The 12533-nt window shown below is 35.6% G+C and overlaps 1 protein-coding gene across 13 annotated transcripts in view; it reads right to left on the bottom strand.

Moving 5' to 3' along the window:
- jim overlaps positions 1-12533 on the bottom strand; it is a 214309-nt gene that overhangs the window by 125994 nt on the left and 75782 nt on the right. The gene's annotated exons all lie outside the window — the stretch shown is intronic.

Raw genomic sequence — 12533 nt, 5'->3', positions numbered from 1 at the left:
CACAGTTCTGCACTAAATTTTATGTATACTGTCTGACCTCATATAAATTGTCCTGCTCGTAAATTTATCGCCTTTATTTGAAGCAAATTACTCTCACTGCTTCTCATCTGTTGTTTCTCTGAACACCTCGATTACGCTGATATTCTTACTTTTCTTTAATCTCTGCTTACATCTGCCATCTTCTTTTTTCCCATTTTTTCCTTATTCGTTATCTGGCTCTGTCGCTTTCTATACCTCCTCCTCTAACTTCTTATATTCTTATTTCTCTTTCCTACTCTGATCCTATTTCCCTTCCTCTGCCCATTATCCTTTCTCTGCTCATTCCTTTCCCTCTTCTTGTTTGCGCGCTATTTTATTTCTCACCTTCTTTGTGATCCAGTTTCCCTTTCTGTCTCCGTTTTCATTTAATTTTCCGCCCCTTTATTTATATTTCTATTTATATATGTTTCTTCTCGCTTGCTATCTATGTATATATTCTTCTTTCACTTTATCTTCTTCCTCTTCAAATACGCCTCCCTTCCCTCTTCCTCTTTCCACCCTCTTTATTTTAATCTTACTTTTACTCTTTCTTTCCTTACCCTTGTTCCTCTTATTCCTACACTTTCATCTTCCCCTTTATCCTCGCCTTCATCTGCTCTTCATCTTCATCTTCAAATTTATTTTCATCTTCCTCATCTTCAACTTCATCTTCATCCTCATCTTAATTTTCATATTCTTCTTCATCTTTATCATTGTCTTCTTCATCTTCATCTTCTTAGTCGTTTTCTTCTTCTACTTTATCTCCATCTTCAACTTTATCGTCCTCTTCTTCTTCCTCTTCCCCATTATATTGTTTTTTTTTTCTATTTTCCTCTATTTTTATCTTATTCCTACAATTTTGGTTTCACGTTTCTCTCCTCTTTTTCTCTTGTGTGTCTCTTTTTGTTATCTTAATCTTCTTCATGTTCATCTTCATTTTTAACTTCATATTTATCTTCATTTTCATCTTGAAGATGATTATCTCCATCTTCACTTCTATCTTCCTCTTCTTCTTTTTCCACTTCTTCATTCTATTGTTTTTTCTATTTTTCTCTATTTTTCTTTTATTCCTTCAATTTCCGTTTCACGCTCCTATCCTCTTTTTCTAGGCATTCCTCTTCTTCCTTTCGCCCTTTTTGTTATTGTCCCTTATTCTATTATTTTCCTCTATCCCTAATTTTCCTCTCGCTTCTCTCTGCTTTTTCTAATCCTATTTCCTTTTCGCTTGTTCTTCCTCTTCTTCCCCATTTCTCCCCTCCTGTTTATTCCTCACCCTCTTCTTCTTCACTTCCCCATATTCATTCCTCTTTTCTTCCCTTCTTCCTCTTATTATACTGCTACAGTCACTCTTCCTCGTCCTCCGTCTCTTTTACTTTCTTTGCTTTTTCTCTTCCCCTCTTTATTTATATTCCTCTCTCTTTTTCCCCTTTCTCCTTTTATTTATCTTCGAGTCCCTCTTCCTGTTCTTCTTCCGCCTTTTACTTTTTAAAATAAATAAATAAATGTAAGGCGCGATAACCTCCGAAGAGATCTAAGGCCGAGCTTCTCAATTTGCGTCGTGCTCCTCTTGATTTTTCTCTACAAATTGGCCGGACGGGACCTACATGATTTTATGCCGACTCTGAACGGTATATGCAAGGCATATGAGTTTTGACTGACAGCTTTTCATGGCAGAAATACAACCGGAGCGCTTGCCAAACACTGCCGGGGGGCGACCCCGCTTAGAAAAATTTTCTTCTAATTGAAAAACCTTATTTCTAAAATTTTTGATGTTGGTTTGCCCGGGGTTTGAACACAGGGCATCCGGTGTGGTAGGCGGAGGACGCTACCATCACACCACGGTGGCCTTTACTTTTTATTCTCATATAATTTTGCAACTATAAGTATCTCAGAAGGTATGACGTAACAGCGACAACTTTTCCAAAATTACTCAAAATCAATATCAGCTATGAATAATTTAACAAATTAAGCCATGTAGTTTATTCCAGCCAAAAATATATACATACATACACATACACACATATGCATGCACATATTCCTATACCAAAGATATGTCTGTATCCTTAATACTAACTGAAAACTTTCCCGATGCTCATATTTTAGTTAACGAGTGCATTGACAGTTGACACACACACTTACACTTACACCAATAATGAAATCACACGCTCATATGGTGATACATATGTACATATATGTATGAATGTATGTATGTAGATATTGGTATACACCTATCGCCTTTTAAAAATCATTTGGCGCCTACACAGTGTGGCGCTTGATGTTGACAACACCAAGGCCAACGCACTCGATGAACCTAAACTTTGCTGATTACGCTGGATGCGCGTATAGAAAATCAACAAACTACTTATGTATGTATGTACATTTGTGTACATAAGAGAAACAACAAAAAGTAAGAGGAAAAAGTATAAAAAAAAGGAAAATCTTGTGCAAAAATGATGAAAACAAAGCTGGAGACCAAATGCGCTTCCATTCGTTGTAATCCGTTGTGCGTTCGCTATGTTGTAGGTGAGTTGATGGCAAGGCGCGCAGAATGTGGCAAGGTGCTGGTACATATACCCATATGTAAGTATCTATGTATGTACATTTATTTGAAAAGAGGGTGGCTATACACTTTTACTGTTTGGCTGATTTTCTTTTGGTAGCAGCTGCATATTTCTATGTCTTTCTGTTGGGTATTTATTGCAAAGCAAATTTTTTTTTAATTTTGATGTGTTTTGTTAGAAATGTTTTTGGTGTTGTTGTTATATTTACAAGAGTATTTTGTATATTTATAAGTTTTTTTTGTTTTGTGTTATTGCGTCTATCGCTTTTCATCTCTGCCGCCACCTGGACGCCAGCATTAGATAATTTTTTCTTTTGTTTTTCAAACTCAAATAAACAACGCAAGTACATGGCGTCAAAAATGACTTTCGCTTAGCCAAAAAGGTTATATTGTTTTTTGTTTGATATTTTAGCCAAATTTCAGCAACGATGTTTATATATATGTCTTGCCAATACGTTTTGTTATATTGGGGTGCAAAGAGGCAAAGAGATTAATTAAATTTTTCACTCTTTCATCTACATATATGCTAAGTTGTTATAGGTATATACATGTGTATGTCCATATATGTACTCACAAATGAGTACTCGCACTATGAAATGTGTGAAGTCTTGCTTTTTGAGTAAACTCCTTTTCTATGTAATCACACTTGGACAGTGCATAAAGGTATGTGGTGTTAGACTTTTAAAGTTAATTAACACCTTGACTGCACCATTAAGATCATTTCACAGCCTTTTGGTTAATACATTTTTTGCATCTTATAAAACAAGGCGTGAGTATCAAGCGCTCGTGAAGTTTGATGTGTAAACATACAGGCGTACGTTGTTGTTGTTGTATTAACGATGAAGAAACTTCACGTAGTTTTTGGAAAGTGTTATCAATGTTGATGGTTCTTTGCCGAATATATATCCGATACGTTCCGGTAACAAAGCACCATTAAGGTAGTAGCCCGACCAGCTCGGAAACGATTAACATGACCACATTAGACCTTCTAAGCCATCCCGCCACTCACCCTCTAGTTCCATGAGGAGATTGGCGTCGCCAGAGCCTTGCCTGCCAAAAATGTGTATGATACATTCATATTTGTAACAGCATTCCCCTCGCGTAGGTGAGGTTGGCAATTGGGTTGCGGAAGCTCTGAAGCTATAAAGCTTTGGATTGCGCTTATAAATCCCTTGAATGCCCACAGGCGTATGTCTTTGAAGCTTATGTTTTAATTTAATTTAAGTTATTATGCTTATACAAACAGAGGTAACTTTAACAGCAACAAATAATTTCGGGCTTATTGAGAACAGATTCGTCGACATCTTATCGGTAACAACCGTTACCATCGACAAGTTATTATTTTACTACCGGTTTCGTATCGGTATTATTATTGTCGAGTTATCGGTTTGTTATTGCCGTGATATTGGATTTATTGTGGTTTTTTATTGGCTTGTTATCGACTAGTTGCAAATGTGTTATCGATTTTATATTGAAGTTTTTTCGTTAGCTGTTTCATGACAAACCGTAACATGCCGATAAAAATTGGCACACTCAAATATGTAATCGATAACTTTTCGATAGCACATCGATAACTTTTCGATAGAAAATTGACTACTTTTAGATTAAAAATCAATAAGGTAATCGATAGCATATAGATTACGTTTTAATATAAACTTTATACATTTTTTATAACAAATGGTTAACTTTTCGTTAAATAATAAATAAGCTTTGGATAATAGATCGATTACATTTTCATTAACAATTCGATAACTTTTATATAACAAAACGATATCAATAAAAAATCGATATATTTTTATGACACGCCAGTTTCGATATATTTTTGATAACAAACCGATAGTTGTTGACAAAATATCGATAACTTTTCGATAACTAATATATAACCCTTGGGAAATAAAATGATAACTTTTTATTTGCATATCGATAGCAAACAGATAACACATCTATCGAAATTTGGCAACGAATCGATAACTTTCTAAAGCAAATCGAGAATTTTTCGGTAACATGTCAATAACTTTTCAATAAATAATGGATAATTTTTCGATAGCAGATCGATCGGCTTCTTTACCTCTTCACACCTATAACAAGCCGATAATACTTCGATGGCAAATCGATACCTCTTCACACCGATAGCCCGTCAATAAGAAATGGATAACACGCCCATATTTGCTATATAAGCATATTTCCCAAGTTATAAGTCGATTTGATCGATTTTCAGAAAAGAGCTCAGAGCGTGCTCCAGTTGTCAATTAATGAGTTCGCTAGTACAAACCCTAGCCAATGATGCCTCTACTGCTAACCAAACTCAAAAATATAAGGTTTTATCGTACGGGAGTCCGTACATCAATGTCTGGTGCTTTCGATAGTCATCTTTCTTCTCTCTTCTTTTGCTTGACATTTAAATGATTTTGGCCGATCAACAAATCGCGTCAAACATTTTCGACTTTGAGCCAATTGGAAATTCTAAGCGATCTCCGCACAGTACTTCTATAGGAATGAGATCTACTCTCTTAATCTATTTCCATAGCATTAATTTTTAGCTTCATGATATTTCTAATTATGTGTAAGAACTTTTATATAATCTATTTAACACAGTCACATTATTTTGAGCATAGTTTAGAACCATTCACAATACTTAAAAAAAAACATTTTGGTGTACATATGTATATTACTTGCATATAGGCCCCTCTAAAGAGACCCTGTAAAAAAATGTGCGGATCTGTTTGAATGGGTAACCAAATGAGGGTATGACAAGTGAGTGAATATGTAAATGAATGAATGGTTGAATGCGCATTCAAAGTAGCGGAAATTAAAAATGTTAATTAAAATTGTCATTAGTGGCATTTCACTGAGCGATAACAGAAGAAAGAAAAGTCATAGGGAGACAAAAATAAAATGACTATAAGGGAGAAAAGTTGCATTTGCATAACTACAAATACTCATACATACAAATATACAGACATATGTCGATTGTGTGGGATTGTGTGATTTTGGAGCATAAGGAGACATTTTCTGAATCTTATAGGTTCTCTAAAGCTATAAAAAGAAGTGTAATTCGTTGGTAATGTTTTGATGCTAGGGATTTCTCTACTCTGCGGCGACTTATTACTCACTGTGAAACAAAAGGAATGGACAAGGCGACAGGTTTTTCTGCTGCACCTACTGAATGTCTTCACAACAATTTCTCCCATTTTTAGTATTAACATGATCCGTAGATCACGTTAGCAAAAACTCTGCAGTGTAGTATAAATTGAGCTACAGGCAAGCATTCCTTCTCGTGCGCCAGTTAACTCTAGTCAACCAAATCAAACTCAATTAACCAAGACAAGGCGCTTATTAAGTGACTTCTTATCCTAATTACAAGGGCTGAACCATGTGGTAGATTGAATATAGGCCTTCACCGTTTAAGGCAGAGCGTTCCTTCTCGGGCGCCATTTTTACGAAATAAGTTATTATACAAAAATACTCTTCGAGAATATGCCTCCCACTTGTAAGCTCAGTTTTCCTACTCGCGCGGCACTTAACATCGATCCTATTTTTTAAAAGCATTTTAAAGGTTAAATTCATATTTCCGAAAAAAATTATATTACAGAAATATTCACCAAAAATCCGAAGAAGAGGAAAAATTTAAGAAATCTGTAGGTCTTACAACTACAGTTCAAAACGCTGATGAAAAATATCTAAAACCTTTCTTAGGAGTGGACTTAGCATAACTACAACTATAGATTAAAATGATCCTCCTACATCTAAAGATCAGCGGGTCTTCTCAGGCGCCAATTCTTATCGATATAATTTTTCTATTACTCAAAAATATATATATTCTTCAAAAAAAAAAACACAAAATCAAAGAAAAATGGGTTTCTTGAAGCTAGATTACAAAACGCTACAGTCACCGCCTATGAGTCAGCGTCCCTTTCTCGGGCGCCATTTATCATCGATAAAATTTATTTTGAAAAAAGTTTCTATTCATTATTCTTCAAAAAATATTCTTCGAAAAAACCCCAAAAAGAGATTAAACCAAAACAAATTTTGAGTTTGTGACTCGAATACAAAGTATTATAGAAAATAATTTACAAAAACTATGCACGTTTTTCTTAAATTGTTACTTTTTATAATAGCAACCCTCATTGATTTTTTTCAAACTAATATTGTACAGTAACTTACTTCAGGAAAGGCGCTACGAATATGAAGGTCATTTAGATTTTTGAAAAATTTGAGTCTAGGATATGATGGTTTACAACAACCGGCAGTGAGTTAGATAGACCATTCATATATATACACCCTGTCATTCAGCAAACCCTCTTCATCATAGCCTCTTTTCTCTTTTGAAAAGTAGATGCGGCTTGATATTGCATATGCCGTATCTCGCACCAATAGCTTTGGATATTCGAAAGGATTCAAACTGATTTTTTGTAAAGCTTGTAAGAAAACTCTTCAAGAGGGGCTGCTTTATGACTTTTTTTTAATTATTTTTAATTCCTTGGCGTTAACAAGGCATTACTACTTAAATTGATTGTAATTAAAAGCGTTAACATTTTTAAGTAGGGGTATGATAAATTGAAGTGTAAAAGAGATGGTTGTGTATGAACTGCAAAAGCATTTCAGCATATGCATATACTCATATGTTTAAATACAGATTGTACATAAGTGTGCACTTATATACATCACATCCCGTACGCATTGCACAAAAAAAAGAAATGCGGTGCGCCACGGCGTATGAGTAACCGAATATCCTGCAAGCGCGTAGGTTGGGCAATTGCAGCTCTACTGCACGCATACGCTCTTAAGTGCGCGATATACAGAAAAAATTTTACTTATTTACACAATTGAAAACAAGCAAAAGTAAACGCATTGATTATTTATGCCTAGCCTACGACATATTCGACAATACAATGACGCCAAAAAAAATTGTTTGAGCTATGGGTGGCTTTAGTTAAAGGCCAACGTAGATGTATGCAGCTAGCTGAAATGTATGTATGTATGTGCGAGACAACAACTGCCAATTTACAATTGGTTGTCGTAGCTACTGTTCACATGTAGCCTGTCATTTTAAAAGCAACTTCCATTTCCACTACCATCTCCCACTACAACCGCAGCCAGCATGAGTAGTAACAAAAGCAATAGCAGCAGCAGGATCAGCGCACAACAGCATCATCATTGCCTTTCATTTTAATTCGTGCCATTGCATTTTATTTTATACATAGTATTACTTAATTTTATTTTATTTCATTTCATTTATGTACCATATGTATTGTTTTGTAAATTTTTTTTTTATATTTCATTTTTAATTTGCGCGCTCAATAGCCTATTCGCGCATATACTGTCATACACAGCCTCAAAAGCTCATCCTCTTACAACAGTTGAATAAATTTTTTTCATACGCAAAGCCTATCTTCTGAAATATTTACATAACTACTCCTGTTTGCATGTATATAAAATGTCCTTTCGCATTCCATACGTAATACGCGTTCGCTGTTGATGAGCTGCAAGCGCATTTTCACACACACACGCGCCCATATATACAGCAGCGTACACGAAAGTAGCAGTGGCAATTTTTATGAAATTTCGTCAAATGAATTTTATTTATTTTTTTCGTTAATTTTTGAACAAACTTTTTTCGAAATTTGTAACTAATAATATGCAGGCCAATCAAAATAATTTTCGAAAATTTCGAACTTTTTGTTTGGAGTTTTTCTGAATTTTTTAGTTTGCAGTTTTGTAGCCCAATAACTTTTATTCGAAGTACGTTTCAGAAAAATTTCGAAAATTTTCGAAAATTTTATAAAAATTTCGAACATTTCTTTTTTGAGTGTGATGCAAACAAATCTTAAAAACGTTTTCGAAAAAGTACGAAAATTCGAAAAAGGTTTTCGAACTTATTTATAAGGGTTTTCTTAATTTTTTTGAGTATGTAGTTTTGTATTTTAGTGAGTTGTAGGTCTCTCAAAACTCGCATTGATTTTTGAAAATTTTTTGTTTGCGAAGGGTATTTCAGATTTTTTTTTTTTTCATATAAAAACACTTTTCGGTAAAAATTGTATAAAATCAAATTTCGAGAGACTCTTAGCTAGTTAGACTTAAACTATTTAGGCTAAAAAGCTGCATACTCAAAAAAATTCAGGAAACTCTAAATTTTCAAATGTTAGAATTTATCAAAAGGTTGAAAGTTTCGAAAATTGTTCTCTAATTTTCGAATTTTTTCGAAAACGCTTGTGAGCTTGGTTATTTTAAATTATTTAAAACAAAAAAAGAGGAATTTAATTGACCAAATGAGTTAAAACTTTGCACTTCTATTTTCATGTTCACTGCTGTATACATACAGTGTATATACAATGATTGTTTTTAAGTGGTAGCTGGACAAGAGCACTGGAGCTTTTTTGGGTGGCCATGCTCAGGTAGTGAGTGAGTGCTTGTTGCTTATGCTGTTTAATTTATTTTATTTTATTTATTTTGCATTTACTTTTTTTGGTTTGTTTTTGATGTTGTTATAGCTGCCAGTGGCTGCTCTTCACTGGACGTTATGTTCATATGTGTAGCTATCATTAAATAAATGATGCGTCAACTGTACTTTTGGTATATTTTATATACAATGTATGTAAATACTGAAGCATATACTTTTTTATTTGCATTTAAGTTTCTATTTGATGATTTCGCTTATGTAAATGGTTATATGTCTGATGATTGCCGCGCTTAATTGCTATCATTTATACATATGTAATTGTATATACCCAACAGGAAAATAAGCATTCTACAAGCTAACTGTAGCTTGGTTTATAATAAAGCAAAATTTTTTATGAAAATTCTTACTATACTCAGAAAAAAAACTTGGAAGATAGGATTGATTATTGTTCCAAGAGTTTTTGTTTGTATGGGATACGCATTAGAGATATACGCCGCCGATAAACGCCACCGCCGCCGCCGATTTGCGACGTTTTTTGCACGCCGCCGCCGAATGTCAAAAATATCGTCGCGGCGGCGGCGGCGTCGTCCGGCGCGTTACTATATTTTCTCGTTTAAGACTGTTTAGGCCATTTATTTTTCATGTACAAAATTGGTCCGATATGGTCGAAAGGGGTATGAAGGGATGCTCATCACTGCCAGTTATAAAAATCCAATTTCGAAATTTAACACTTTCTAATAGTTCAATAGTTATTTGGGAAAACAGGCGATTTCAATGCCAAGTTAACACGGATTTAGTATCAGAGAATTCACCAAGTTATCAAAACAAAACACTTAAAGAAAATTTATATAATAATTTTTGCAAAAAATTAATAAAGTACAATGACTTTGAATAAAATGTCCCGATTGACTGAAAGAATAAACGAAATCAGTGATGCAAAATCCTTTAGTAGGCTCCAGTGGTTTAAATTCTCCTTTGAAATGATTCTCAGCTCATACTTAAGTTGCATATATCTTCAACACCTGTGAGAAGGGTTTGAAAAATCACTTTATTTGCTTAACTATAAAATAGCGTCTGAAATCTTAATTTTGATATTCACATTTCATCATTCAACGCCCAAATCTCCGGTTTGACATTTCCTAAAGTTGGCGGCCCTATCCCCAACTAGTCCCTTGGAGTGAATCACATTGATTATAGCTTATCAACCATGTTTAAATATGATCAACAAGTGACGGCTCCTGTTACAAATGTGAATACGTAGGCACATTTTTTAACCAGGTTAGGCTTTGCCCTTCGCAACAATACTCAAAGTGGTGAAGCAAAAGCCCTAACGTAGGGGATAGTCGAACTTGTCTGAAAACTGAAGGCGGTCATCCATAATGAGCTCTTATATCATAAGGCCGTAAACGAAGACTATTGAGGTCAATGTATCGAACACAAACGTCTGCAGATTTTGGTCTACGTTTTTAAACTTTTATCCACGGTCCTTGTAAAGTTTAAGTTATACAGATGCGCCAAGGATTATACGATTTTCACCCATGAGTTACGTAATGATATCCACTTAGACTGCTTATGATTTCGAGGGCGGCATCCTTGACCGAAAAGTTACTCCCTAACGTTTCAAGATGTTTTTTTGTGGTGTAACTCGGAAGCATAGCGCGACAAAAACATCCGTCAGAAAGTCTTCGGAGCTACACATAGAGCTTCTAGGAAAGTGACGTCGACGAAGGTATGAGTGCGAAGTCGCAGTCCTATAGCTTCTGTGCTGGCATATGTTATAAGAGCCAGGATGCGTGGTAAGCGATTGGTGGTCGGAATTGCTACTGTTCGCACGTCGGGAATTGTAGCTCTTAAAAACATCCGAACAAACTGAAGGAGCCCTTTGGTGCAATCAAAAATAAGCCAGCATTGATGCTAACCGTTAAAACTGTGTCACGAGAATTATATCTATTAGTAGATAACTGATGTGATGAGAAAACAGAGCAGCAAGAAAAAGAGGGAGAGTGAGAGTAAAAGTAAGAGCAAGGTTAATGGTTTGAGAGAAACTAGTAAAAAGAGGTTTACAGGAAGAATAAGAATAATAAAAAGATAAGATTAAGAGTAGTAGTCATAGTTAGACATCGATAAATGCAAGAGCAGGAAGAGTAAGAGGAAAAAACGGGAAGACTTACGGAAGAATGAACGGGATAGGGAAGTTGAATGGGCCGAAACTAGAAAAATGAGAGTGGAGAAGAAATAAAAGAGGATGAAAAGGCAGAGGATAGGCAGATGGATAGATAGAGAAAGTTGGAACAAGGTCTGACGGGTTTCATCATACGGATATTTCATGTTTGTCTGAACGTTTGCAGGGTCAGACAGAGCTCTTTAAAATGACATATTTCGTTTTTGCCATCAATGGATTTATATAATAGGATTTTTTGAAGTATTGTTGCCGTAAAACTTCTGCCGCTTTATATTTTTACGCCAACCATCATTTCTGCTCAATGAACCTACATCTTAGCGCTTCGTTTACATAATAGATATATTTTGGGCCTCGAGACCGTGCAACGCCCATCCATAGCTTTCGTTTTACAAGCCTTCTAGATATTCTTCCGCGATTTTATGACATTGTTCGTGGTCGTCAATCATCTCATTGAAGTCAAAAGTCTGTTTCCATATTTTTATTATATTATTTGTGGACAATGGGATACTCTGAAGATCCAGCTATTCGTTGCTTTAACTGAAACTTTTTCATTTCCTCTCAGCTATGAGTTCTGCTTTTTCTTGATAAGCTATCGAAGCAAGACAAGTGGGTCTTGCGTTAAATCAAGACAAGAGGAAATAGTTGCTGTTATCTTAGAAACAATCGGCACAGTCGAGCATTGGCAGCGGGTTAGGGGGTTGGAATATACCCGCTGTAGGTATGCCTGTCATAAGAGGCGGCTAAAATACCAAATAGATTCAAGAGGTAGTGTAGCGCAACCCTTTCAAGCTGTTGCCGGTGCAAAATATAGCATCTCCACTCCAATTGTCAACCTCACCTATCCGTTATCGAGATGGTCTGGCTTGGTATCGGAACGTACCGGATCTGCATCCGGCAAAGGACCAACAACATTGATAACACTCCCCAAAGTCTTCTGGGAGTGCCCTTATCGCTACAACAACAACAACAACAGCCTTGGCAGCCACAGGGATATAAATATGATTTCGTCTCGTTTGGGAATCAGCACAAACAGCAAAAAACAATGTCAGCTTAGAAATCAAAGGGAGAATAACTCCTGCAAACAAGTGCTACTTTGGAGTGAGTAGGCAATTAAAAAGTAAATTCCTATCTCGACGAAAAAAATCACGCACTAAAATTTGCTCATCATACCTGTACTGATGTATGACTCGGAATCATGGACGGTGTAGAGAGAATATGACACTTGGAGTGAATAATATACGGTGTAGGGAAGATGAGATGGCTAAGAGAAAACTTCTCCGCAAGCAGGTATAATGATGAGCTTTACGCAGATATGACGATGGTGCGGCGAATAAAAAACCAAAGTCTTCGCTGGCTAGATCATGTTATGCGAA

This window comes from Eurosta solidaginis, chromosome 5 (genome assembly GCF_040869045.1).
Source record: "Eurosta solidaginis isolate ZX-2024a chromosome 5, ASM4086904v1, whole genome shotgun sequence".
Taxonomy (NCBI): domain Eukaryota; kingdom Metazoa; phylum Arthropoda; class Insecta; order Diptera; family Tephritidae; genus Eurosta; species Eurosta solidaginis.
Note: the sequence above shows the minus strand (reverse complement) of the source record. Positions and strands in the feature narration are given on the sequence as shown.